The sequence below is a fragment of the Ceratotherium simum genome, chromosome 32 (assembly GCF_057802395.1).
Source record: "Ceratotherium simum simum isolate JZ-2026a chromosome 32, ASM5780239v1, whole genome shotgun sequence".
NCBI classification, from domain to species: domain Eukaryota; kingdom Metazoa; phylum Chordata; class Mammalia; order Perissodactyla; family Rhinocerotidae; genus Ceratotherium; species Ceratotherium simum.
Genome location: NC_141931.1, coordinates 9,227,760 through 9,255,571, shown reverse-complemented (window position 1 = coordinate 9,255,571; position 27,812 = coordinate 9,227,760). Strand labels below are relative to the sequence as shown.

Sequence of the window (27,812 nt, the reverse complement as noted above, 5' to 3'; positions counted from 1 at the left end):
TGAGGGAGGAGAGAGGGCCAGGGACACAGACTTGTGACCCTGCCCTTGGGAGTCTGCTGGGATCAGCTTCACAAGCTCAAATGAAAGAGAATCATATCATTATGAAAAATATTCTGGGAAAAAAACTAAGATTCCTTTTAAAATAATAATAAAAATAATTTAGAATCAGTTGAGATAAGGATGGAAACTGAAATAAAAGAGGCCTGTTGACAGAAATGGTGATTTTACCAAATACCATCTCATGGACTGATTGTAAGCATGGTTCCAGGAAAGAAAGACAAATGGCTTTTTCCTTATTGAGAATCAATTATAATTAAGAAGTGGAGAAATATTTTTGACATGGTTCTAATTAGAAATTTAAATTTCTAGTAATGAATTATTTTATACTTTTATCTGAGATCATAGGATATAAAACTGAATAAAGCAAAGCAATGTAGAAGTAGTTGAGGTAGCTTTTGTGGGATTTTAGCAACTCTGCTTGGTCATTTTGTTACACCAGCCCCCTCTAATATCATTGATGGTTAACACTGAAAATATCTATTACCACATATTTTACTGTGCTTGAAATTCATTTGATCATGTGGAGTTTTCCACTGTGACCAGACTCCTTCTTCAGTCTTGACAAAGATGGGAAGGAAGGAAAGAAGGAAGGAGAGAGGGAGGGAGGAAGGGTGAGAGAGAAATCAAGTGAAGAAAGGAAGGAGAGAGGGAATTCTGGACTAAAGTGAACTCAAGAAAAGTTTCCCATTTGAAATGTATTTCTTTGCTGTGTTCATGGAAAAAATAAAATAGACATGCTATTACTGACTTAGCATCTGAAGATTGCTGCATGAGCATCAGTGGAGTGCAGAGCCCCCAGAGGTCCCCAGAGCAGGCAATGAAATGCCTACCAAGGGCTTCTGCTCCAAGCAAGTTGAGCTCACTTCTTCATCCTTGGCAGAATTCACAAGGGAAGGCACCACTATAGTGTGAAGACCACATTAGCCTGAAGTTACTAGCATCTGTTCCTGTTTACAGTTTTCAAAGCAATCTTGCATGTGTTATCTGCACAGCATCCCCATGATTCAGGCAGGAAGACATTATTATTAGCCTCATTTTACAGTTGAGGGTAGGGTGAGAACATTAAAAATGTCGTCTTCTGACCTCCTGTGTTTCACAGTCTGATCACGGGTGTTTAAATCGAATATTTCACACTACTTATCATAGAAAAGGCACCAACTTAGGATGATGTACTTGGAGAAATGAAGGCTCCCTGTGTTCCCTCATCTGCTACCCCTAATCTCCCCCTTATCCCCCTGTTGCAGCTACATCTATGTGTCCTCTTGGAGCTTACCCAACGGGGCAAGACGTCATCTTTAACTTGAGAATGAAAGGATGAGAAGATGTCATTCAAGTAAAGAGACAGGACATGTGCATTCCAGGAAGTAAAGAGCTTCCCAATACTCAGGAACAGAGAGAAAGACACCAGTATGGCTTGAACTTAGTTTGCTGTGGGAAGAGAAAACTATGAGATGAGGTTGAAGAGGTGGGGTTGGCATCAGATCTTGTAAAGCCTTGGAGGTCATGGCAAGGATTTCAAGTTTTTTCCTAAGTACAAAGGCAAGTTTAAATTTTATGTAAACAAGGAATGACAAATCTGATGTGTTCAGGGAGGCAGGACAGATAGTGGTTAATAGTCTAAGCTTTAGAATAAGACCACCAGGTTCAAACATCATTTCTATCATTTATTAAATGTATGAATGAAGACATGTTATTTAATATCCATGTATGTCAATTTCCTCACTTATAAAATAAAGATAACAGTAGCACAAGAGAGGGCTGTTTTGAAATGATTCATTGTAAAGCCCTTAGAATGGTGCCCAGTGTACAGTAAGCATTGGTAAGTGTTACTTGTTTTATTTAAAGAAGAATAATGATGGCTTCTGTGTGGAGAATGGATTGAGGGCAAGCGGGTGAGCAATAAGACCAGTTGGGAAGTTACTGAAGTGGCTCAGGGAATAACTTACAGAGCTTGGACTACATAGATAAGGGTAGAGATAAAGAGAAGGGTATATATTTGGGAAGTAGAGCCAAGAGGACATGCTAATGCATTAGATGAGGGGAAGAAATAAAAGATAGAATCAATAACGGCTCCTGGGTTGTGGATTGAGGTATCAGGCAAAAGGAATCGCTTTCACAGAGATGAGAAAGACTGGGAGAAGTATTGGTTTAAGGGAAAATCAAAAATTCTGTTTTATCCATATTAAGTTTAAGGTACCTGTTGGATACCCAAGTGGAAAGGTCAAGAAGGCAATTAGATAAAACCAGGTGAATGTGGCTGAAGCTGGTTAGAACCTGTGGCAGAGGACAAAACCAGGCTCATCATGTGAAACAGAGTGAAAGTAGAAAGTGTCAGGAAAACCATGAAAGACTTTGAAATGGGCAAAAAAGATTAGTGGGTAACCTGTCTAGCTTACCCATACTGGTTATTGCCATCTTTCATGGTCTGTGAGCTGTTTTGCAACTTTGTAAATTGCAGAAAACTGGCGATAACACAAATGATTCTTGACCACAGAAATGCAAATTACTTGGGTCTAACTGACAATTGTCTTGGGGATAGATAAGGTATTTTATCTGTTTATAAATTCATTTCCACATTCCTTTATTGCATATAAACGTGTGCTTCTTTAAATTCTCCTTTGAAACAGTTGTAACATCTTACAGGATTCCCTCATTAACTAACAAATTAAATAGAATCCTTGACAAGTGTTGATTTTATATTTGTATGAGAATCGTGATTTTTATCTTTTTAAAAAATTATCCTGGGGCCCAGCTCCGTGGCTCAGTGGTTAAAGTTCCGTGGCTCCACTTCAGCAGCCCGGGTTTGCGGGTTCAGATCCCGGGTGCGGACCTACTCCACTCAACAGCCATGCTATGGCGGTGTCCCATATACAAAATAGAGGAAGACTGGCACAGACATTAGCTCAGGGCTAATCTTCCTCAAGCAAAAAAAAAAAATTATCCTGTAACACGAGCCAAGACACTTTACAATGAAAAGAAATTAAAAAAAAAAATGCCTCAACCAACCACCACCCAGGGTTATGGCCTACATGTAACTCAGTGTCTAGGGAGGAAGAAGGAAGTAGAAATGTTCACGCAGCCTGGCACTGGAACAAGCCAGTTGCTGGCTTTGAACCTGGATCCCCTCATTGGGAGCTTGGAAAGGAGCTCCCAATGGAAGGAGCTTATAAATAGCTCCTCTCTTCCCCACCTGAGTTCTGAACATATTGAACACGAGACAAGTGAATAATGATTGGAGACCAAAATATCACTTTCATAATGATAAAGGCTAGACTGAGGGATGTAGCCTAGTATGAGAGTCAAATGGGCTTTCTGTTACTGAACCCGAGAATTAGGCCAATCAGCCAAGTTATGGCACAACTGAGCCAGGAAAATCTTTTCAACTAATGACGCTTGGACAACTGGATAAATGCATGGAAACAAAATGAATCTCAATGCCTACCTCACGCTACTCATAAAAATTAATTCAAGGTTGACCACATGCATAAACAAACTATAGCTAAAACTATAAAACTTCTAGAAGAAAACATAGGAGAAAATATTTGTGATTATGGGGTAGGCAAAGATTTCATAGAGAGGACGGAAAAAAACACTTATCTTAAAAACAATTGATACACTGCACTACATCAAAATTAGCACCATCAAGGGGGGAAAAACCTTATTAAGTTGTATGCTTAAAATCCGTGCATTTCTCTGTATGTCAATTATACCTCAATTAAGAAAAAATTTGTTGTAAAAATGAAAAAAAATTAATCATAGTGCATAAAAGCTAATGTTCACAGAAGGAAAAAAATAATAATCAAATAGTTACTATTATTACATGCAAAGCCCAAACTATCGTATCTTAAATTTACAATACTTATCTGCTAATAACTTCTTTTACAAGCCTCTCATTGAAATTGAGATTTATTTTAAAGTGCAGGAATTTTGTCAAAATAGATTTCTTTCATCTCTAAGAAAGATGAAATTATATAATGTAATGCAAATCATAATTTAAATGGTTCCATTGAATAAAATCTCGTCAGTAACCCAAATGCTTTAGGGAAATAATTTGTGTTGATCTTATATGCAGCTGAGCAATGGTTATGGCCAGCATTTAAATGTGACTCTATGCCATTAAAAGCTGCCAAATCTCAATTTGAAGTTCTAAAATACTGAACAGGGTTAATTGCAATAAATCCTCATGCACATTTTTTTCTTGCTTTAATCAATCTATTGCAATCTTCCCATGCAGACACACATACAGATTAACTCTTTAAATTGGAATCAGTTGGAATTCTTCGCTTCCTCTTAATGTAAGTTTCTCTCTTAGTGGAGCTTCACCAGATAGTCTGAGGAGTTTGTGTGTTTTGGCCTCTATTATCCGGAGTCATACGGATCTGGCAAAAAAAAAAAGATAAAACTACTTCATTTGGAGGAAAAAGACCTGTAATAAAGTTTGTGTTCTAAACTTTTAAAATATGTAACACTAGTGATTCTTAAATTCTGTGCTTTTTTCAGTGTGTTCAGTCCTGGTACAAAACCCTTTTTGCTGTAGAAACACACTTAGTATTATTGCATCACCTTCCTGCAGTACATGTACGGTGGTAAGTCTCTGCAATATCCAATAGCTTGATGGAGCCTATGGTATTAGACAGAGCTTCTGGAAAATTTGTGGTATTTGATTTCATATTTTCTCCCATACAATTCTGAATTTTTTCTCTTTCTCTTATTTATATTTCAGATCAAGGCTTCCAACTACAAAACGTTCGGTTATGAAAAATCTAAAGCAGTGATTCTTTCCTATTTATGGATATTTGTTGAAAATATTAATATTACAGACATAAATTTTCCCTTATTGTTGGTGAATAAGATTTTAACTAAAATTTAGTATGCAAATTTTTTAAATTATGATTTTTGAAATCATGAATTGAATAACAGTCTAGGGTGCAAAGATTTTTTTTTTCAGCTCTATTGACTTACAATCGACATACAGTAAACTGCACATATTTGAAGTGTACTATTTGGTCAGTTTTGACATATATACACACCTGTGGAAACTATCATCAAAATCAGATAACGAACATGTTCATCACTCCTAAAAGTTTCCTTGTGCCCCTTCATAATCCTCCCTTTTCCCTTTCTCCCTCCCCTTCCCAGTGCATTTTCTCACTATAGATTGAATTTTCAATAATTTTCTATAGATGAGATGATACAACATGTATTCTTTTTTCTAACCTGACTTTTTTTACTCAGCATAATTATTATTACACAATTTTTTAATCTATTCACTTATGATGGACATTTGGGTGGTTTTCAATTTGAGACTACTACAAATAAAGCTACTATGAACATTTGCATACAAGTCTTTGTGTGGACATATGCTTTTACCTCTCTTGGATAGTTACCTAGGAGTGGAATGGCCAGGTCATTTGGTAAGTGTATATTTAACTTTTTAATAAACTGCTAAACTGTTTTCTAAAGTTGTTGTACCATTTCCATTCCCACCAACAGTGTATGAGGGTTCCAGTTCCTCCACACCCTTGTCAACACTTGGTATGATTGATCTTTTTAATTTTAGCCATTCTAGGGTGGATACATAGTAGTGTCATATGGTTTTAGTTGGTGCAGAAGTTTTGATATCAACAATTAATTTAAGATTTTGGCTAAGGCATCAGTATTTTTATGGCTCCCCCAGAGGTTCTAATGTGCAGGCTTGAGAATCACTCTGGATAAAACAGATGACCTCTGTTAACAGAGGAAAGATTTTAAGTATCAATTTTATAGTTTGTGTTTTCACATATTTTACGTTGACAGCCCTAAACCACCTTTTCACCGAATTTAGTCTTTCATACAAGAACTGACTGGTGGTGGCCCCCATTTGCCACCACTGTGTCGAAGGAAATGGACATGGGAGGAAAGGTTTTGCAGGCTTTGCTAGGGTTAATATTCAGTGACCAGAAATTGGATATTAAAAATTTAATATTCTCAAAATACACAAAGAACTCTCATAACTCAACAATAATACAGGGCCAGCCCCATGGCTTAGCGGTTAAGTGCTCGCGCTCTGCTACTGGCGGCCCGGGTTCGGATCCTGGGTGCACACCGATGCACCGCTTCTCCGGCCATGCTGAGGCCAAGTTCCACATACAGCAACTAGAAGATGTGCAACTATGACATACAACTATCTACTGGGGCTTTGGGGGAAAAAAAAAAAGAAGAGGATTGGCAATAGATGTTAGCTCGGAGCCGGTCTTCCTCAGCAAAAAGAGGAGGATTAGCACGGATGTTAGGTCAGGGCTGATCTTCCTCACTAAATAAATAAATAAATAAATAAGTAAATAAATAAATAAGTAAACAAAACAATAATACAACAAAGCCAAATAAAAATGGGCAAGGCAAAACAAAATGTACAGCACGGTGACTATAGTTAATAATACTGTATTGTATATTTGAAAGTTGCTAAGAGAGAAGATCTTAAAAGTTCTCATCACAAGAAAAAAAATTTGTAACTATGTGTCGTGACACATGTTAACTAGATTTATTGTAGTGATCATTTCACTATATATATAACAAATCATTATATTGCACACTTGGAACTAATACAATGTTGTGTTAATTATACCTCAATAAAAATTTAAAAAAGAAATCAGTGGAGTAAAACTCAGCATCAGTGAGCTTGGTAGCAAATCTAATTATTTTCTGGTGTGAATTTGTTATGGGAAATGTAACAATTGGTACTGATTCTTAAACAGTTCTGAACTTATTTATTATTTGACCTCATTTAACAATGCATTTCCCATTATTATCGAGAACAAAGTCAAAAAGCAGGGAAAGGGGGCAGTTTTTTTTGTCTGTTTGTTGCAAATGGGACAAATGGAAATAGCCCTCAAAACTACAGAAGTGCTTATACAAATCTGAAACCCACTCCTTTCTTGACATGAACTACAGGGTCTAAATGACAGTTTTGTCAATTAAGGCAGTATGTTCCACTGGTGTGTTTATTCTTTGCCAACCAAGAATTATGACTTAAAAAAAGAAAAGGCAGGGGCCGGCCCGGTGGCGCAAGCGGTTAAGTGCGCGCGCTCCGCTGCAGCGGCCCGGGGTTCGCAGGTTCGGATCCCGGGCGCGCATCAATGCACCGCTTGGCAAACCATGCTGTGGCGGCGTCCCATATAAAGTGGAGGAAGATGGGCCCGGATGTTAGCCCAGGGCCAGTCTTCCTCAGCAAAAAGAGGAGGATTGGCAGATGTTAGCTCAGGGCTGATCTCCTCACAAAAAAAAAAAAAAAAAAACAGGCAAAAGATCTGAACAAACACCTCATCAAAAATAATATACAGATAGATAGTAAGTAAGCATATGAAGAGACACTCAAAATCATTTGTCATTGGGCAAATGCAAATTAAAACGACAGTGAGATACCACTACACACCTACTAGAATGGCTAAAATCCAAAAAACTAACAATATCAATTGCTGGTGAGGATGCAGAGCAACAGGAGCTCTCCTTTATTTTTGATGAGAATACAAAATGGTACAGCCACTTTGGAGGACAGTTCGGTAGTTTCATACAAAGCTAAACATAGTCTTACTATATGATCCAGCAATCACGCTCCTAGGAATTTAAACAACTGATTTGAAATTTGATGTCCACACAAAATCCTGCATGTGAATGTTTATAGCAGCTTTGTTCACAACTGCCAGAAACTGGGAGCAACCAAGACGTCTTTGGTGACTGGATAAACAAACACTAGTCTACCTATCCAATAGAATACTATTCAATGATAAAAAAAGAATGAGTTATGAAAACACAGAGACATATATGAATCTTAAATGCATATTGCTAAGTGAACGAAGCCAATGTGAAAAGGCTACATACCATATGATTCCATTTATATGACATTCTAGAAAAGGCAAAACTGTAGAGATGGTAAACAAAAATACTGTTAAAAGGTAAATATTTAGCCTATCTTCTAGATAAATGTGAGGTTTTTAAAATTTGTGCATAACCTCTCCACCCACACATCCATCCACCCATCTCTACATGCACAAACATTCTGAATTTTGAAATCATATTTATCTGAATGTTTGCCGCTATCTCAACAAAATCATAGCTCCTCTTGAACAAAAATGTTAGTCAAATAATATCTGCTTTAGAGACTTATTACCAAATATTTACTGATTTGCATTTACAATCAAAGACAAATTATAACTGTTTTACTAATTGGATATTAGCAAATGTATTAGTTAATATCCAGGAATTAATATACCACATGACCTCACTTCCAGAGCCAGAGCTGATCAGAACAGGAGAAAGATACCGAAATCAAACATGGCCGGTCAGATTCTCACTGCTAGGAATTTTGCAGTGGAACATAGGGCCTCTCTTCAGTCCTAGCTGGTGTCTGAGATGGGACGTGTGGTCATCTGGACGGGGTAGCTGAAGTGGATGCCCAACGGCCAATGTGCCCTCTGCAGGAGTGGTAGCTGCTGACCACTCATAGCCCAGTTCTTCTCCACAAACTGCTCTTGACCAAAGGGAGCCATTTTGTCTAAGGGTATGCCCTCCTCCCCTGGGAACAGCATCCAACAGCTGGTCAATATGGGGAGTTCAAAGGTCCTACCTCCCCTGCCCAGAGCTCTCTGTAGAATCTGCTAAGGCCTCCATTGACAATACATCATAGTTCAACTTCTCCCTCCCAATCCTTCTTCCCTCACTCCTTTATAGGCACTGTTCCTGAGATTATTCCCAATGAGCTTTCTGCACAGAAATCTCCATCTCAGATTCTGGAGTCCAGGGGATCTGATCAATGGCAATGGCTGTGTTTGAGGTAGAACACAGAAAGCTGATTTGAAAAAAAAGAAGAAAAAAGCAGTTGGGCTGAAAATATTAGATATAAACCACATGAGCACAAAAAGAAAGATGAAATTCTCAACAAAATACTAGCAAACCAAATTTAGCAACATATTAAAAGGATTAAACACCATGACCAGGTGGGATTTATTCCTGGAATGCAAGAGCGGTTCAACATATGAAAACCAATCGATGTAATATAGACACATTAACAGAATGAAAGAAAGAAAAATCACATGATCCTCTCTATTGATGCAGAAAAAGCATTTGACAAAATTCAACATCCTATCATGGTAAAAACTCTCAAGAAATTAGGAATGGAAGGAAACTACCTCAACATAATAAAAGCCATATATGAAAAACCCACAGTAAACATCATACTAAATGGTGAAAGACTGAAAGCTTTTCCTGTAAGATCAAGAACCAGACACAGGTGTACATTCTTGCCACTTCTGTTCAACACAGTACTAGAAGTTCTAGCCAGAACAATTAGGCAAGAAAAAGAAATAAAATGCATCCAATCTGGAAAGGAAGAAGTAAAATTATCTCTGTTTGCAGATGATATTATATGTAGAAACCTCTGAAGTTTCCACAAAAAAAAAACCTGCTGAAACTAAAAAATGAATTCAGCAAAGTAGCAGGATACAAAGTCAACATGCAAAATTCGGTTGCATTTCTATGCACTAACAGTGAACAATATGAAAAGGAAATTATGAAAACAACTCCCTTTACAATAACATCAAAAAGAATAAAGTACTTAGGAATTTACTTAACTAAGGAGGGGAAAGACTTGTACAATGAAAACATTGCTGAAAGAAATTAAAGAAGACATAAGTGAATGGAAACATAGCCCATGTCCATGAGTTGGAAATTTTAGTATTGTTAAGATGTCAATACTACCCCAAGTGAGCTACAGATTCAGTGCAATCTCTATCAAAATCCCAATGATGTTTTTGCATAAATAGGAAATGTTATCCTAAAATTCATATGGAATCTCAAGAGACCCTGAATAGCAAAACAATCTTGAAAAAGAAGAAAAAAGCTGGAAGACTCATACTTCCTGGTTTCAAAACTTACTACAAAGCTACAGTAATCAAAACAGTGTGATAATGGCATAATGGAATAGAATAGAAAGTCCAGAAACAAGCCCTTATATACATGGTCAAATGATTTTGGACGAGGGTGCCAATACCACACAATGAGGAAAGGACAGTCTTTTCAACAAATGGTGCTGGGAAAAGCCGATATCCACGTGCAAAAGAATGAAGTTGGACCCTTACCTAACAACATATACAAAAATTAAGTCAAAACGGATCAAAGACCTAAACGTAAGACCTAAAACTATGAAATTTTAGAAGAAAATACAACGCAAAAGCTTCATGACATTGAAGATTTAGCAGTGATTTCTTAGCTATGACACCAAAAGCACAGACAACCAAAGAAAAAACAGATATATTGAACTTCATGAAAATTTAAAACTTTTATGCATCAAAATATCCACAGATTTAAAAAGCAACACAAGAATAAGAAGAAATATTTGCAAATCGTCTATCTGATAAGGGATTAAAATCTAGAATACACAGTGAACTCCTAAAATTGAACAACAACAAAAAGCAAATAAACCAATTCGAAAATGGGCAAAGAACTTGTATAGACATTTCTCCAAAGAAGATATACCCATGGCCAATAAGCACATGACATGATGTTAAACATCACTAATCATTAGAGAAATGCAAATCAAAACCACACCCAGATACCACCTCACACCCATTAACATTGCTACTGTCAAAAAAAAAATAGAAAATAAGTATTGGTGAGAATATGGAGAAATTGGAACTCTTGTGTGTTGCTGATGGGAATGTAAAATAGTGCAGCTGCTGTGGAAAATGGGATATGGAAGTTTCTCAAAAAATCATAGAATTACCATATGATCCAGCAATTTCACTTCTGGGCATATATCCAAAAGAACTGAAAACAGGGACTCAAAGACATATTTGTATACCCTTGTTCATGGCAGCATTATTCACAATAGCTAAAACATGGAAGCAGTCCAAATGTCCATCGATGAAAGAATGGATAAGCAAAATGTGTATAAACATGCAATGGAATATTATTCAGCTTTAAAAAGGAAGGAAATTCTGACTTGCAGTATGGATGAACCTTAAGGACATTATTATAAGTGAAATAAGCCAGTTTCAGAAAAGACAAGCACTATGATTCCACTTATATGAGATACTTAGCCAAAATCAGAGACAGAAAGCAGAACAGTGGCTCCCAGGAGCTGGGGGAGGGAAAAATGGGGAGTTAGTGTTCAATGGGTATAGATTTTCAGTTTTATAAGACAAAAAGAGCTATGGAGATGGATGGTGGTGATGGTTGCATACAAATTTTATATTATGTATATTTTACCATAATTTTAAAAACTGAAAAAAAGAAAAGAGAGATGGAGAGACTTCCTGTTGGTCCTCTAGTTCTTAGTGTAGTCCCTCAAGAGACCCAGCTGTACTTCCTCTCTGACTTCAATGAGCTGTCAGAGCTTCTCTCCAAGAACTTCTCCTTTTGACTTGAGCCAGTTTGAATGGATTTTCTTCCTTGCAAATCAAACAACCCCCATTTATTTCCTACTTTTTGTCAATGATAATAAGTAGCAATGATAACTGCTTTACTGACACATGCTCTGGGGAGATACAGTGTATGCACATGTGTCTCAGTACTTTGCAGATGTTAACGCTTATTTAGTAACCTGACACTGGGCTCCCATGGGCATAGCTTGTGTGCAGCCTCAATGCAAAGAAACCATTAGCCAAATTTAATTTTAAACCAAGTCGCAACATTTCTTAAAACTCCCTTCCTCCCTTTCCTCTCATGCTCTACCTCTCTCATATCCTGCAGTATCCCCCAAACATCTTTCTCCTTGCTTTTTTCTCAGCTCCCCACCAAAAATTCTCTCCCAAGCCTTCTTGGGCTCTCTCTTTCCTTCCTCATCCTTCTTCTTCTGCTACTATTCTTCCATCCTTTCCTTTCTGGTACTCCTCCCGGTGTCACTGGGGTGTGGAGCAGGAAGGGGGTGGCTGAGAACAAAGGCCAGGGGACAAGTAGAGGATGAGAGGTCACGCAGAGGGAGAATTTTGTTAATAGGAAAGAGGAAATTTATATACTATATATAAAACATATAATTAATAGTATGCTAATTATATATACATGTTACGATTAAAATAGAAATCACGAGCAGAGTTATTTTTTATTACCAGTTTATACTTTAAAAGTTAAAGCACACAAGCTTTACTACAACAGAAAAATGAGACGCAGAGGTACCCAAGATGGTGTCTTGAGTATCTATTGCTGTGAACAAACCAAAACTTAGAGACAACACAGCTATTTATCATTATCTCTCACGGCTCTGTGGGTTGATTCGGCTCAGCTGGTGCAGATGCATTGTGATAAGGGCTGGGGTTGGGTGTCCAAGATGGCGTCTTCACCTCGTGTCTGATAGCTCATGGCTCCTCCATGTGGCCTCTCTCTCTGTCTGAGCAGCTGCTTGATGACTGTTCAGGACTGAAGGAGCCAGTTAAAAGCTAAGTCCACCATCACTCCTGCTGTCTTCTATTGGTCAAAGAAGTCACAGAGCCCTCTTAGATTCAAGAGGGAGGGAGAGAAATGCACTCCACCTCTTGGGGAAGGGAGATATGGTGGCCGCCATCTTTGGAAAATACGGTCTGCTACAGACACCATAAAACTTAGATATTTAGATCAGAAACAAATATTTCCTGCAATTAACTGCAAGCCAAATAAACGGGCAAAACTTTATAAAATGCTAAACCAAAGAAAAAAAAGTCCCCCTCCCCGCTAAGAAAAAGGTAGCAGGATTCTACTTCAAGTCAACCCAGGTGGCTTGCCAGAACGTGCAAGTGCTCTTTAGCCAGGAGGAAATGGGCCAAAAGAGTGAGGTGGTAAGACACAATGAAAATCCCACTCAATTTAAACTGAGTTTCTCTACAGTCCCACAGCACAAGTTTTCTAGCCACTAGCCATCTTCCGCAGAGATATTCCAGGAAGACTGCTTCATTAGTCCCTCCACAAAGAGGAAGCCACCTGGAGAATTTTCTCCCAATCTCCCATGATATTCTTTTCTTCTTTGCCTGTAATTCAACTGGCCATCTCTTCCCCACCTCCCAAACTCTTTCACTGCCACTCCTGTATCTTAAAGCTATTTCTGGAGTGTTCCTCTACCCTGCGGCTTTAACTCTACCCTGAAGACACCATTTCCATTGTAATTTTCTCAAAGGAAAGTGGTTTATTCTCTCTCAGTCCACGTACATTAAGTTCAGAAGGTAAGTTTGCTCTTCTTCATGCTCCCCATTGCTACTTGCAGACTGTTAGTGGCTCATCTTTTTATTAAAAAAATAATAATGAAAAGCAAACAAAAAAACATTTCTCTTGAGGCTCATGCCATTTGGCTAAACTACTCTGCCTCTTCAGAACTGTCGTCTCCCAAAATCCCAGTCACTCTTGTTCTCTCATTTCAAAACCCTGACACCCGACACCCAGTCTTCCTTTAAGATGATCTTCAATCTTGTCATCATTCTGTTTCTCTGGAAGAGTCATGAATTACACCTGTTTCCTGGTTTCTCATCCAGTTAGCATTTTGGTACTCTCAAAAGTCTCCCAGTCTCAACAATATTACATGGCCACCCTAACCCTGGATGACATAACCAGTTACCTGGGAAGATGCACATAACCCCTTAGCCTCTCATTTCCTTGATCACCTTAGCCACATAGGGCCATGTCACAGCCTGGACGTTGTCAGCACCCATAATCTCGCTATCTCCAGAAGCAAAATTCTATCTGCCTACCTTCTGACCACAATAATCCATCCTTCCAGATGGCTCGTTTGGCCACGCTCATTATGACTAAACTTTCTCCACACCTAGGTAACCTAGCCCTGCAGGAGAGTCACACAACCAAAAAGATTGCTTCCACCATCATCACCAGTTTCAAATAGACTCCCAGGCTGCCTGGAAAGCCCATTCCATTTTTCTGATCAACTCACTCTCCCATTCTCTGCAATGACCTTGTCAAGCTTTCTCCAGCTCCCCAAACCTATGACCTGCCTCCCTCTCATCTCACTCTCAGCAGATGACCCTACTTCTTTTCCTACTTTACAAAGAAAATAGAGGCTTTAGATTAGAACTTCCTTATCTTACAACTATGAAAAAGAAGAAAATTCTTATCTACTCTAAGCCCACCCTCCTTCCTTTCTGGTAAAATACAGGTCTCATTTCTCTTACCTAAGGACCCATGCATTTACCTGGACCCTATCCATTTCCTCTGTCTCAAGAACTTTTCACCACCAATTATCTCTACTCTGTCTTTAATATTCAACCCCTCACACTCATCTGGATTCTTTCCATTTGAAATTTTTTTTAATTTTTTAAAAATCAATAAAATCTGCCTCAATTTCACCTGCCCCACTCACTGCCTCCCTCTCCTTCTTCTCTTCACAGATAGACTACTCAAAAGGGTTATTTTGCTCACGATCTTCATTTCTTTACACCCTCTTCGCTCCTCAACCCACTCTGGCCTCCACTCCCATCATGCTGTTAAAATAGCGCTCTGAGGTCATCTACATTGCTCAAGTCAATGGGCATGGCTCATCTTCATCTTACATTCCTCTCATCTCCAGACATGGCTGACCACTCCCTCCCACTCTTGTGACTTCCACAACACTACCTTCTCCTGGTTTGCCTCCTACCCATTAGAGCTCTTCCTCTGTCTCCTTTGCAGGCTCAGCTTCTACTTTGAATGATGGTGTTCCTTAAGGCTTAGCCTCAGGCTGTTTTCTCATCCCACTCACTTCTATCTGAGCAGTCTCATCAATGGCCACCTATAGGTAGATTACTCAACCTGTGTATCTCTAACTCTAAACCACGTCCTCCTCTGAGCATTAGACACTTATACACAACTCTCTACTTCTTTAAGTCTCCGCTTGGATGTCTCAAAGGCTTATCAAACTCAATGTGCTCACAAGAAAACTCACTATTTTCCACTCCCCAAATAGTCCTCTCCAGGGTTCCTCATCTCATTGAACAGCAGTGCCATCCATCATTATCCAAGCCTGATTCTTAGGCATCATCCTTGGCTCCTCCCTCTTCCTCACTCGGCCCATATCCAGTCATCACAATCTCCTGTCAACTACCTTTTAAAGATCTCTCAGGTCCATCCATTTCTTTCCATTCCACTGCCACCAAACTAGTCCAAACCATTATAATCTCGCACCCAGCCTAGCTCAGAAATCTTCCTGCACCCATTCTTTTCCTCATCTGATCAATTTCCCAAACTATAGCCAGAGTGATTTTTCTATAACATAAATCCTGCCAGCTTAAAATATTATTTAACACAATCTCTTTGCTTTTAGGATGAGAAAACAATCCTGACATGGTCCACATAGCCCCACACGGTTTGTCCCTACTGACCTTTCTCTGTCTAGCCTTGCCTCACACCAGAGCTCCCGGGACTCCAGTCACACTGCTTTACATTCAATTCCTAATCCCTCTGCTACTCCCCCACTCCCGACCCAGCCCGTCAGCAAATGCTGTTGGTTGCGCTTTGAAACTATCTTGAATCCAAACTCTTCTCACTGTCCCCACTGTTAAACTCCTAATCAAAGCTGCCATCATCTTTCACCTGGACTGTTGCCACAGCCTACAGAGTGATCTCTCGCTGCTTTTTCTCTTGTCCCAGTCAATCCATTTTCCAATCACCAAGCAGCATGATAGCATACAGCAGACGTCAGAGCACGCACTCACTTGCTAAAAACCTTCCAAGAGCTCCCTGTTGCAATTAGAATAAAACCCCAAGTCCTCCAAGCTGACATCAAGGGCCTGCTTGATCTAGTCCCTGCCTACCTCTCTGTCCCCACCCTCTACCAGTCACACTGGCCTTCTTTCTAACAATTCTATGTTATTATCTCCAGACCTTTTCTTGCCCTTCCTTCTCTTGGAATGCTTTTCCACGTTTCTGAATGGCTGCCCCTTTTCATTGTTTTGCAGAGATATTCGCTGACCACTTTTTCTTTCCCATGAAAGTCACTTTATTGCTTGTCTTGACTTTCTATATAGCACTATTCAGCACTAGCCACTGTTCAGAACCTTCCAGTGGCTTCCTATCTCACAGCCAAGTCCCTACCATAGCCACAGCTGTAAAGGGCACACACGGTCTGGCTCTTTCCTCTTTGATTTCATGTCCTATGTGTCTCCCCCTCACTCTGCTCCTTCCATACTAGCTAGCTTCCTGGATGTTTTTCCAACATCTCAAGTGCCCTCCTAACACAAGGCCTTTGAATGTGCTGTTCCTTCTGCCTGGAATATTCTCATCCAAAAATCCACATAATATCTCATGTCATTTAGGTCTGGCTCAAGTGTCACCTATCAGATAGATCTTCCTTGATGACCCTAATTAATATAGCGACTCCATCCCCACTCCCATCACTCTCTATCCCTCACCTTTTAATTTCCCTTAAAATACTTACATTATTTGACATGTTAAATATTATGTTGTTTATTGTCTGTTTTCTCCTAACTAGAATGTACCACCCATGAGAGCAGAAGGTGTTTTCTCACTACTATTTTCACTGTTCTTAGAAAAGTGGGTGCTTAATAGTTTCTCGTTAAACAAACGACTGAAGTATCTGAAATTGCCTAATTAATTTGTGTCTAATTTATGTCTTTCTGTCTCCACCAACTTCCCGGCATATAAGCTCTTGAAGACACAGCTGTATAGGGGAAGAGGGGGTTAATTCAACCACACTGACAAGTTGTATCTGATTTTAATTTCTGTATTTTCAGGTCTCCCCACCTTCTCTCCGGAGACTCCACTCCCAACAGTCACAGGTCATTTCTAGTCAGCCCTTTGCTATTACAATTCATGCGGCCAAGAACGGCCTTGTGCGTGTGCATTACTTCTTTTCATCACTGTATCCTTGTAATACATTCTTAAAAGTGTGATCGCTGAGTCAAAGGGTAATTGCATATGTAAGTTAAATAGCTGTTGCCGAATTTCCCCTCCACAGGGTTCATCCCAGTTTTGGATTTCTACCAGCACTGTGTGAGAGGCCACAGCCTCGCCTGCCAATTGAGTGTCGGTAAGCTCTGGGGGGTTTGCCGATCTGATAGCTGAGAAACAGCCTCTGCTGAGCGCGCCCTTCCCCACCGCCCACCCCACCTCACCCCACCCCACCCCTTGCTCCAACAGTGACCGCTAATCTCCGGGCCGGCGGCGCGTCCCCTGCGGGCGGGCGGGGAACGTGTGGGCCGCTCCCCCATCCTCTCCTGCGCCGCGTCCGCTGCGGGTGGGCTGCTCGCGACCAGGAAGACCCGGCCTTGCACAACTGGCCCGAAAGAGGAAGCACAGACGGGGCTGGAGTAAACACTTAAGAAGACGTTGCAAATAAATCGAGTTCTCAAGCTTTTGTGGAACCATCATCTGGCCCCCAATCTCGTAGCCACTCATATATCGGGGCAACAAAGGAGGGTCCATTCGCGGGGGGACACCTCTGCGAGAAGCGGGCGCGCGGCGCAGGTAGGGGGGCGATGAAAGAGGAAGGCGCAACTTTTCCCAGAATGAAAAATATATATATTTTTTTCCTTCAAGGTTGTGATGCGGTGGGGGGAAATAAGAGGAAATGAGGCACAAACCCGGTGCGTTGGAAAGAGCAGCCCTGAGTTTTAGAGTCTTATCCACGTGTATTTCTCCGTGTGTGTGTCCCAACCAGGCGCCCCTTTCGCACCTCGATGCAAAGCAGCGCGGCGAGCGCCGCCCGTCTGCGCGCTGCGTGGAAGGGCAGGGCTCACACCACTTCCTCCCCGCGGCCGCGGACCTGAGCCCGGGCGGAGCCGAGTGCGCGGCCTCGCCCTCCCCGCCGGTGCCCCGACGCCGACCCGCGCCCCGCCAAGTCCCCGCCAAGTCCCCGCCAAGTCCCCGCAGAACCGTCAAGGTAAGCGGCGCCGGCCGGCCCGGGAGCGCCGGGAGCTGCGGCCGGGACCCTCGGGGCTCTCACAGGACCATGTGTCAAGCCCGTCGGGTCCACGGCCGGATCCCCGGCACCGGCCGAGTGAACGCGCGCCCCCCGCTTGGCCCTCGAGGGGAGCGGCTCCCCGGGGTACCCCCCGCGGATCTCCGCACTTGATCCAGCCCCGCGGGGGGTTGGGGCTCGGCTCGCCATGCCTGCGTTCTGTTTCATCAGATTTAACTGATTTCCTGCGCAAACAATTGCTGCAAGGTCAAATGGGGAACCGGTGTGAACCCTCGCCTGTCCAGCAGGTCGGAGAGCCCCAACCTGACCGGCTCTGAAGGGATTCCTAGGGGCCTTTTAGGGCGCTGTAGATAAATGCAAGGCGTGTGAGAATTGGAGAGTGACTCTGACGCATTTTAAGAGCGTCTCCTTCCTTTAAAACTTTCAGACAACTGTTTCTTCTTTTCAAAAATAACTTTTCCTCCAAATTATTGTCCTTCTCATTTTAAAATAAGAGAGAGGGAAGATTTAGACACCAGGCACAAGCGTCGTCATTTGGCTTGCAAATGAGTGTCCAGAGTGCTGTTTTATGGCGTGAAGGAAACTGACTAGGATGTCCTTAGGTCGGGGAGGACCTCAGCGCGGGGGTCCCACCGAAAACCTTGCCTAGCGAACCTCTTATTTTCTTCTGGGAAAGTATGTTATCGTTCATACCATTGTGGAACCCTAAATGTGTTGTTTCCTCGTGCCACTTGCAGCAAAGCGTTTCAAAAAGAACTTTTAATGTGATCGTTAGAGAAAGAGACATGGAGTAACAGGTTTTACTCCCCAGGATGTTATTTCTGGTGTTATAATGTGTTTTAAACAAAGGCAAGAGTACTAGCTACTACTAATTTTAAATTCTAGGCCACTGCATGGAAACCAGAAAGAGAGCCTTCGTCCCTTTGAATAATCCCCCAGAGGCTGGTTCCCCCTGGCCTGGCTGAAATACTGAAATGGCACATGGGCAGCCTTACAGTACTGCTGGCTAGCAAAATGAACAGAGGATCTACTAAGAAATCATTTGTAATGTCTTCCGGATGGCATTTCCTGTCTGCTCCATGTGTTGTGAAAGTTCTGAGAAATTTATTGTCATCTTTAGACTGTTAATAATTTTCACACTATTACTAATATTTGTGTCTTTTCTGGGTATTTGGGAGATTTGACTTCTAGTTCCATATCTGTCTTTAACTAGACAAGGATGACCTTGATTAAGTTGCTTTAACCTCTCTGATCCTGATATAACTCATCAGTGGAGTGAGATTATTGGACTACATTATATCTTTCATTAAAATAGCAATTGAGGGGCCAGCCTATGGGGTAGTGGTTAAGTTCATGCACAAGGCTTTGGTGGCCGGTTTACAGGTTTGATCCTAGCGGACCTACACCACTGGCCAGCCATGCTGTGGCAGCGTCCCACATACAAAATTGAGGAAGATTGGCACAGATGTTAGCTCAGGGCTAGTCTTCTTCAGTGAAAAAAAATAGCATTTGAGGAATTGCCATAATTCTTTGAATTTGTCCTTTCTGGAATACTGGCAAAGTTAGAATTGCTGATCATTAACAAAAAAGAATGGAGAAAATAATAATGATTAACAGATTTTCTTAGATTCTGAAGTATCAATTCTTTTGAGCCCTTTGTTTCTGAGAAGTTCCTCTAAAAACAGAGTCAGTTTCTGGCCTATATATAGAAGATGGCAAATTTCCATTTTATTGAAAAACTGAGATAGGGGAGTTGATGTGCCCAAGCTTGGGCAGGTCAATATTAGATTTAAAAATTCTTCAATTGCTATTTCCAAAGAAATATAACTTTGTAATATGGATTACCTTATGATTTAGTTACTTTAAATATTAAACACAATATTTACCAGATTACATAGTGTCCATTAAATTTTTTGTTTTTTTATAACCTAAGAGTGTATACCGATCACCCACTATTTTTTTCATTTATAAATAAAAAGTTCTAGATATTTTCATATTGTTATTAGAATGAGCCTTTTATAAAATTCATTGCCATAAATGTCTGTATTTGATATGCCACTTTGAATTTTCTTTAAACCATCCTACTTTCAAAAAGAATTATTATTTTCATTTACTTCTAATCCTCTTCAATTTTCTTTTAATTATTTTTATACCTAAAACCTGTTGGTGAGTCCACAGATCTTATAATAAATTAGGTTTGTGTTTCATAGTCTATCACAGCAAAATATTTACAATCTTATGGGCCCTCATGGTTATTTTATAGGCAATAAAATGACCTTAGGAATTCTCATCTCAAAATACAATTCTTATTATTAACATAATTAGCATTTTCAGTATGAAAATATGTATGTGTTTTATGTCAGTTCTGTCATCCTAAGTGGGCAGTAACTTAAAGTTTAAGCGTTTATTCTAGATTCAAGTACATAATAAATGCCAGGATTTAAGGTATTAGATCAGTATGCTAGTTGCATAGTGATGTTTATATGTATTATAGTTATAATTATCATGAGAAACATGCCTTTGGGCCGGCCCTGTGGCTTAGCAGTTAAGTGTGCGCGCTCCGATGCTGGCGGCCCGGGTTCGATCCCGGGCGCGCACTGAAGCACCGCTTCTCCAGCCATGCTGAGGCCGTGTCCCACATACAGCAGCTAGAAGGATGTGCAGCTATGACATACAACTATCTACTGGGGCTTTGGGGGAAAAAATAAATAAATTAATTAATTAAAAAAAAAAAAAAGAAACATGCCTTTTAGAGGGAACTGCTATATATCTGGAAAAGTAACAATTATATTTCACTTGAGAAGAGGATAGCAGCACTAAGGAATGGGGTTGAAGGATCTGAAGTGAGTTTAAGGGACTAGATTGTACATGAGACATGACATGACAGGGCAGAGGCCTGAGGGCGGCTTCTAGGGACTAGAGGATGTGACTTGCCACCACCACATCCCCATTGCCTAGCCAAATCCATGGCACCATAGTTAAGACTCAAAAGTGCTGAATGTACAGAATATATGAGATCCACTTCTGGGTTGTACCATCAAAATGTCTCAAGCCCCCATGACTCTGGCCCTGTTGGTACCAACCCTGAGGCAGGAGTGCAGAGAGGTAGCACCATTCTAAGGCACCACAGCTTCTCAGTCTGTATCCTGGAAGTTTGAATTCATGACTTAGTTTCCAGACATTTCCTGAACATTGACTATGAACTCAAATCATTAAGAATCACATTATAAGAGCTATTTTCTTTCTCCTCTGTCAACTCAGTTTCCTCGTTATCACCAAATGGTAATAGTAAATACTAATTATTATATTTATTTAGCCTATATTTTATACCAGACCCTGTGCTAACTAATTGAGATGTGTCGTATCATTAATCCTCACATCCTGGCCTTATATTACTATTATTCCCCTTTTTTATCATTTAGGAAATGAAAGCACAGAGAGGTTAAGAAACTTATGCAGGGAGTAAGAAGCAGAGCTGAAGTTTGGACCAAGCCAGTCTGATACCAGCTCCCAAGATGCTGTACCGGGGACAAGGGCTCACATGGTGAAAAATCAGGGGGCCTGTCCTCAGTGAACTTCTAGTCTAGTAGGGAGGCATAAATGGGGAGTTAAATTCTGCACAGACCAGAGTCACGTGCTGTGGGAGCCCGTATCGGTTCCCTGGCGACACTGGGGTCAGGGAAGGGAGGATGCGATGAAGGTAACCAAACAGAGAACTTGGCTTGTTATAGTGGAACAACAAGATATTGTCAGTGTTGAAGCTATTATCTTTATATATGTCTTTTGCAAAAATAATCTGCTTTGGCAGCAATCATGTGTTTTCATTTTTATCTTTATTATATTTTGATCCCTCTCGACAGCTTACTAGGTTGATTAAATCAATGAGGCAGGGAGTATAGTATTTTTTCCTAATTCTACTGGGGATCTTTCTGATTTGATCTCGTATCACAGACTCATCAGTGAGATGGCTGTGGGGCAGGAGGAGGGATCAATGCTGAATCACCCAGCAATTATGTTTCCACAAACCGACTGGAAGATTTATGTCCAGGGAGCTATATCATATCGAACTGGAGAGAAAATGAAGAGTGATGGTAGGACAAGTAAACGCTAGACTAGAATTCAATTTTTTCCTTCCTTTTTTATGTATGAAATATTTCATACATCAGAAAGATGATGTAAGATATATATGTTATATACAAATAATAATAAAGCCAACATCTGGGTACCTATCGCCCATCTTAAGAAGTAAAATATTACCAATACATCTGCTGACCTCCTCCCACTGCGTTCCCCTTTTTCCTCAGTAATCATTATTCTGAATGTGCTACTTTTTAAAAAAACATTTGGAAAGCTTGTATATGCATTTGCAAAGATGATATCAAACTGGGATTTAGAGTACATTGGCTCTTGGGAATCTGGAATTAGGATCTCCACCAACTCTAGGCATGGTCATTAATAGAGTGTGCTAGGAAGAAAAGACAACGTACTTTAATTTAAATAGTATAAAAACAAAGTGGATTATAAATGGTTAGCAGTAAGTACCACAGGAATAGTTAGTGGTGTCTTAGTCATTAATAAAAGTGACTAAGACTCATGAGTGGATAATTATAATTTTTAAGTGTAATAAAAAATGTGACTTAGGAACTGCTCATTTTTCCCTATTACTGAGATCTCTACTTTAAATGCAATTCAGTCATCCTAAAAATGTTTCCCAAGCACTATTCTAGGTGCTGGGAACATGTCACTGATCAGAAGAGGCAAAGATCTCTGCGTTTGTGGAGCTTATATTCTAGTGGGGAGATACAGACAGTAATCAATAAACATAATAAGTAAGTAAATAAGAGAGGTAGTGGTAAGTGAAAAGTGCTATAAAAAAAGACAAAGTTGAGCAAAGTAAAGTTAGAGTATTAAGTAAGGTGGTCAGGCTTGACCTTGTTGAGAAGATAAGACTTGAGCAAAAGTTTGAAGGAGATGAAGGAGTTCACTACGAAAGAGGCTATCTGAGGGAACAGTGTTCCAAGCAGAGGGAACAGCCAGTGCAGGGGCCGTAAAGCAGGAGTATGCCTGGTGTAGTCAAGGAACACGAAGGCCCATGAGTTTTAAGTCCAGGATTAATTTCCATGCCAGGCTAACCAATAATCTTTCTATGAATGGGCTCGATCTAAACCAGTGTTGCTGGAGTCTGGTTCTTTGCAGAAGCAATCATGAATTTATCATAAATCAGTTTGCATTGGTCCTGGATTATAGTATTATAGCACTTGCTGGTACAGTTTCTTTTTATTTTTATCATAGTGCCTCGTTCACTGCTACATGAACTGCCCAAATGACTCAATGAGTATATTTTGATTGAATGTGCAGAGGACTGTAAGTTATCGCCTCACAGAAAGAGAAAAGGAAAGAGATTTTTTTTTTTTTTTTTTGGTCTTTTAGGTATAAACACTCTGCTCTCAATAGCATCCATTAAAAAATAATGACTCACACTATACACAAAACTAACTTAAAATGGATCTAGACCTAAATGTAAGAGCTAAAATTATAAAAGTCTTAGAAGAAAACATAGGAGTAGATCTTTATGACCTTGGGAAAGAAATGGTGTCTTAGATAATACCAAAAGCACGATCAAAAAAAGAAAAAATAGATAAATTAGACTACATCTAAATTTAAAACTTTTGTGCTGCAAGCAGGGCCATCAAGAAAGTATAGAGACAATGCACAGAATGGGAGAAAATATTTGATTTGCAAATTATATATCTGATAAGGGACTTGTATCAAGGATATTTAAAGAACTCTTATAACAACAACAACAACAACATAATAATATATAAAAAAGACATATAATCCATTTTAAAACTGGGAAAAGAATCTGAGTAGACTTTTCCCCAAAGATATAGAAATGACGACCAATAAGTACATGAAAACATGCTCAACATCATTAGACATAAGGGAAATGCAAATCGAAACCACAATGAGAACTTCACAGTCACTAGGATGGCTGTAATTAAAATGGTAGACACAGTATTGATGAGGATGTGGAGAAGTCTGGACCTGCATATACTGCTGGTGGAATCTAAAATCATGCCACAGCTTTGGGAAAAAGCCTAGCAGCTCCTCAGAAAGTTGGATATCATGTTACCACCTAACCCAGCAGTTCCACTCCTAGGAATCCCAGGAGAAATGAAAACATATGTCCCTGTAAAATCTTGTACACAAATGTTCATAGCAGCGTAATTCGTAATAGCTGAAAAGTGGAAACAACCCAGATGTCCGTCAACTGATGAATGGATAATCAAAATGTGGTGCTTCCATGGATAGAGAGGACAGATGAGTGGTTTTCAGAGGGGAAGTGGGTGGGGGGAGGGTGAAAGGGGTAAAGGGCACATATGTATGGTGAGGGATAAAAACTAGACTATTGATGGTGAGCACGATGCAGTCTGTACAGAAACTGATATATGATAATGTACACCTGAAATTACACAATGTTATAAACCAATACGACCTCAATAAAAAAAAAAACGTGGGGGCCGGGGCATAAAACTGGGGGCATAAAAACCACTGGGGCGTAGTGGTTAAGTTTGTGCGCTCCACTTCGGCAGCCCGGGGTTCACGGATTTGGCTCCTGGGCACAGACCTACACCACTCATCAAGCCATGCTATGGCAATGACCAACATACAAAATAGAGGAAGATTGGCACAGGTGTTAGCTCGGGGCGAATCTTCCTAACCAAAAAAAGAAAATGTGGTGTTTCAATACAATGAAATATTCAGCAATAAAAAGAAATGAAGTGCTGATACATATTACAGTGTGGATGAACTTTAAAAAGATTATGCTGGGGCTGACCCAGTGGCGCTGCAGTTAAGTGCGCACACTCCGCTGCAGCGGCCCAGGGTTCGCAGGTTCGGATCCTGAGCGCGCACCAATGCACCACTTGTCAAGCCATGCTGTGGCAGCGTCCCATATAAAGTGGAGGAAGATGTGCATGGATGTTAGCCCAGGGCCCATCTTCCTCAGCAAAAAGAGGAAGATTGGCATTGAATGTTAGCTCAGGGCTGGTCTTCCTCACGAAAAAAAAAAAAAAGATTATGCTAAGTAAAAGAAGCCAGATATAAAAGACCACATATTATATGATTCCATTTATATGAAATGTCCAGAATAGGCAAATTTATATAGACAGAAAGTAGATTGGTGGTTGCTTAGGGCTGGGGAAGGGAAGGGGTTAATGGCAAGTGACTGCTAAGGGGTATAGGGTTTCTTTTAGTTGAGAAGAAAATGGCCTAGAATTAGATTGTGGTGATAGTTGCACAACTCTGTGGATGTGCCAAAAACCTTTGATTTATACACTTTCAATGGGTGAGTTGTATTGTATGTGAGTTATATCTTAATGAAGCTATTTTTTTAAAATATGGAGCACAGGGCCTGTGTTCAAGGTGCTGCCCTAACCGCTGGGAAGATGAAAAGATGCGTCAGAAGCAATCTGTGCTCTGGCTTCAGTAGGTTAAATGAAAGCATTTGGTGTGGCAGCAGATTATAAAGAAAACAATAGTTAGAGCAGCAGAGTAGGTTTTATGGAGAGAGCAGGATGATGTCTGAAAGATGAAGTTGGACAGGTTGATGGGGGTTGTACTGTGGAAGAAATTAAAAGCCACATTAAAGAGTTTAGATTATATCCTATGGAGAGTAGACAGCCACTGAAAAGTTTTGCTGATGGAAAGGATATGAATAGAACTGGGTTTTAGGAAGAAACCTCTAGTGGCATTTAAGAGGGAGAGACTCTGGGTAGGGAGATAAACAGTAAGCAGATGGCAGAGTCCTGATAAGACCTGTGGAGGAGCTGAGCTAGGGTGGTAGTTATGGAGAGAATGGGACAAGTTCAAGGGCATTAGGAAGGCTGAATTGACAAGACACACTGACTGATCAGATTGGGGACCTCAGGAACAGGAGGCTAACAAATGCCCCTGAAGTCCCGAGAAGACGACTGCGGGGAGAAAATCAGGCTATAGGTCAAGATAAGTGTAGGCTGGGGGTGGGTGGAGGGTGGGGTATTAGCGGAGGAGAGGGATAGTCATGTCTAGGGGCCCCTTTTAGCAGCAACGCTGAGCCTGGTCATTACAAACATCCACAACTGTTAAGTTAGCCCACCCTCTGTTTTTTTGCTGAGCCTGTTCTTGCCTTTGTCTCGTCTGCTTTTCTACTTCCTAATGTGGGGCTTCTGTTTCAGTACCACAATTCTGTTGGTCTCTCCCTTGACTTCTGCCCAGACACCCAGGCCCAGCCTCACTTCACCATACCGTTCCATTCCTTCCCCCGGATCTGATTTTCACCCAGAGCCTCTCTGTGCTGACATTCTCCCCAGTTCCCAAGACAGCCTCTGGCTTGGGTCTTGCTGCACCACCACATATACTGGCAAGCCTGGAGAACTGGGGGTGGGGTGGAGAAGAGGAAGCTGGAAGGGGGCCATGTTGCGGTGCACCATTGCTGGGACCGCCTTGTGGAAATGCCCTGCAGACAACCGGAAGTGTAAATGCAGAGCTTAAAGTGAGGAGAGAGATGGAGACACAGATAAGTAAGATGTTTCTGCTCCCCTTTGCAGCAATATCTACAGAGATTAGATAATAAGAATAATACAAAACAAAGATCCGGGAGGTTCTACCCTGAAGATAATCTGAGCAGAGCTAAAACGACTCAGTCATTTTTCTGAAATGCAAATTCGTTGCCACCTTTACTTCATAAAGTAGTTCAAGCTGCATCTTATGTTCATATTTAGCCCCCTTGGACAACAGCAAGGTGAATGGAATGCAAGGTGGCAGGACTTAATGGACTGTCTTGGAAGTTTTACTGAGACCTTATCTGGAAAGGTCCATGAACACCTGACTGAAGAAATTAACCAAGCACAGTATCACGTTTTTCTCTTAGTATCCAGATCAAGTTGTATCTTACTACATTATCTGCCTTTTACATCAGGGCAACACTGGACAGTTGTGTTGTTCTGAAATAAGTTATTAGTGGTAAAATGGATACAAAACAAAGACTTGGTAATATACTAGCCAAAAAAATTAAGACTGTATTTCATTTTATGTTTTAGATTCTGGTAAGATTATGAAGCGCCAAATTCTTTGATATTCTTGATATTTCTACATTCTTATGTGACATTATTATCTGTTTCATTCCTACACTGTTACTGTTCTGCTTTAATTATTGTCATTTTGGAAGTCTTTCATTGTATTTTTTTTTTAATAGTTTTTTTGTGTGTGTGTGTGAGGAAGATCAGCCCTGAGCTAACATCCATGCTAACCCTCCTCCTTTTTTTCCCCCAAAGCCCCAGTAGATAGTTGTGTGTCATAGCTGCACATCCTTCTAGTTGTTGTATGTGGGACGCGGCCTCAGCATGGCCGGAGAAGCGGTGCGTCAGTGCGCAGGCAGGATCCGAACCCGGGCCGCCCGTAGCGGAGCGCACACTTAACCGCTAAGCCATGGTGCCGGCCCCTTTCCTTGTATTTTTTCTCCAGTTTCCTCTGAATTTGACTCTGGTTGAATTGTGTATGTGTGTGCAGCTTTCACTATGGTTATTTTCTAGATAGTTTGAAATTGTCCTTTTTGAAATTTTTTTCTCTGATCCCAAAGTTGTTAGGAAAATGCTTTTTTCCTTAAGGATTTTTAAATTTATTTAATCTTTTATTATTAATTTCCATTTTTCTTATAATTTGGTCAGAGAATGTAGCCTGCACAATTTCTCCTTTGGAGAATTTATTGAGATTTTTCTGGTATATGACTAGTTTTCAATAAGTGTCTTATAAGCTAAGTCTAATGTTTACTCAAATCCTCTCTATAGTATCTTAATTTTTCCCATTAATCAGTCAAATATAGAGAGAAAATGTGTTACCATTGCCAAGG

At 40.4% G+C, this 27,812-nt stretch overlaps 1 protein-coding gene across 2 annotated transcripts in view; it reads left to right on the top strand.

Annotated features, from left to right (window-relative positions):
* The first annotated feature begins 17,304 nt into the window (after window positions 1-17,304).
* APBB1IP (amyloid beta precursor protein binding family B member 1 interacting protein) overlaps window positions 17,305-27,812 on the top strand; it is a 102,165-nt gene continuing 91,657 nt past the window's right edge. The window contains exon 1 of one of the 2 annotated variants that reach the window (XM_087420682.1): window positions 17,305-17,469. The gene's annotated coding sequence lies outside the window, so the exon portion shown is untranslated. Of the gene's footprint in view, window positions 17,470-17,685; window positions 17,885-27,812 lie in introns of those variants that run through there. The other variant, XM_004425286.3, reaches the window with a different exon arrangement.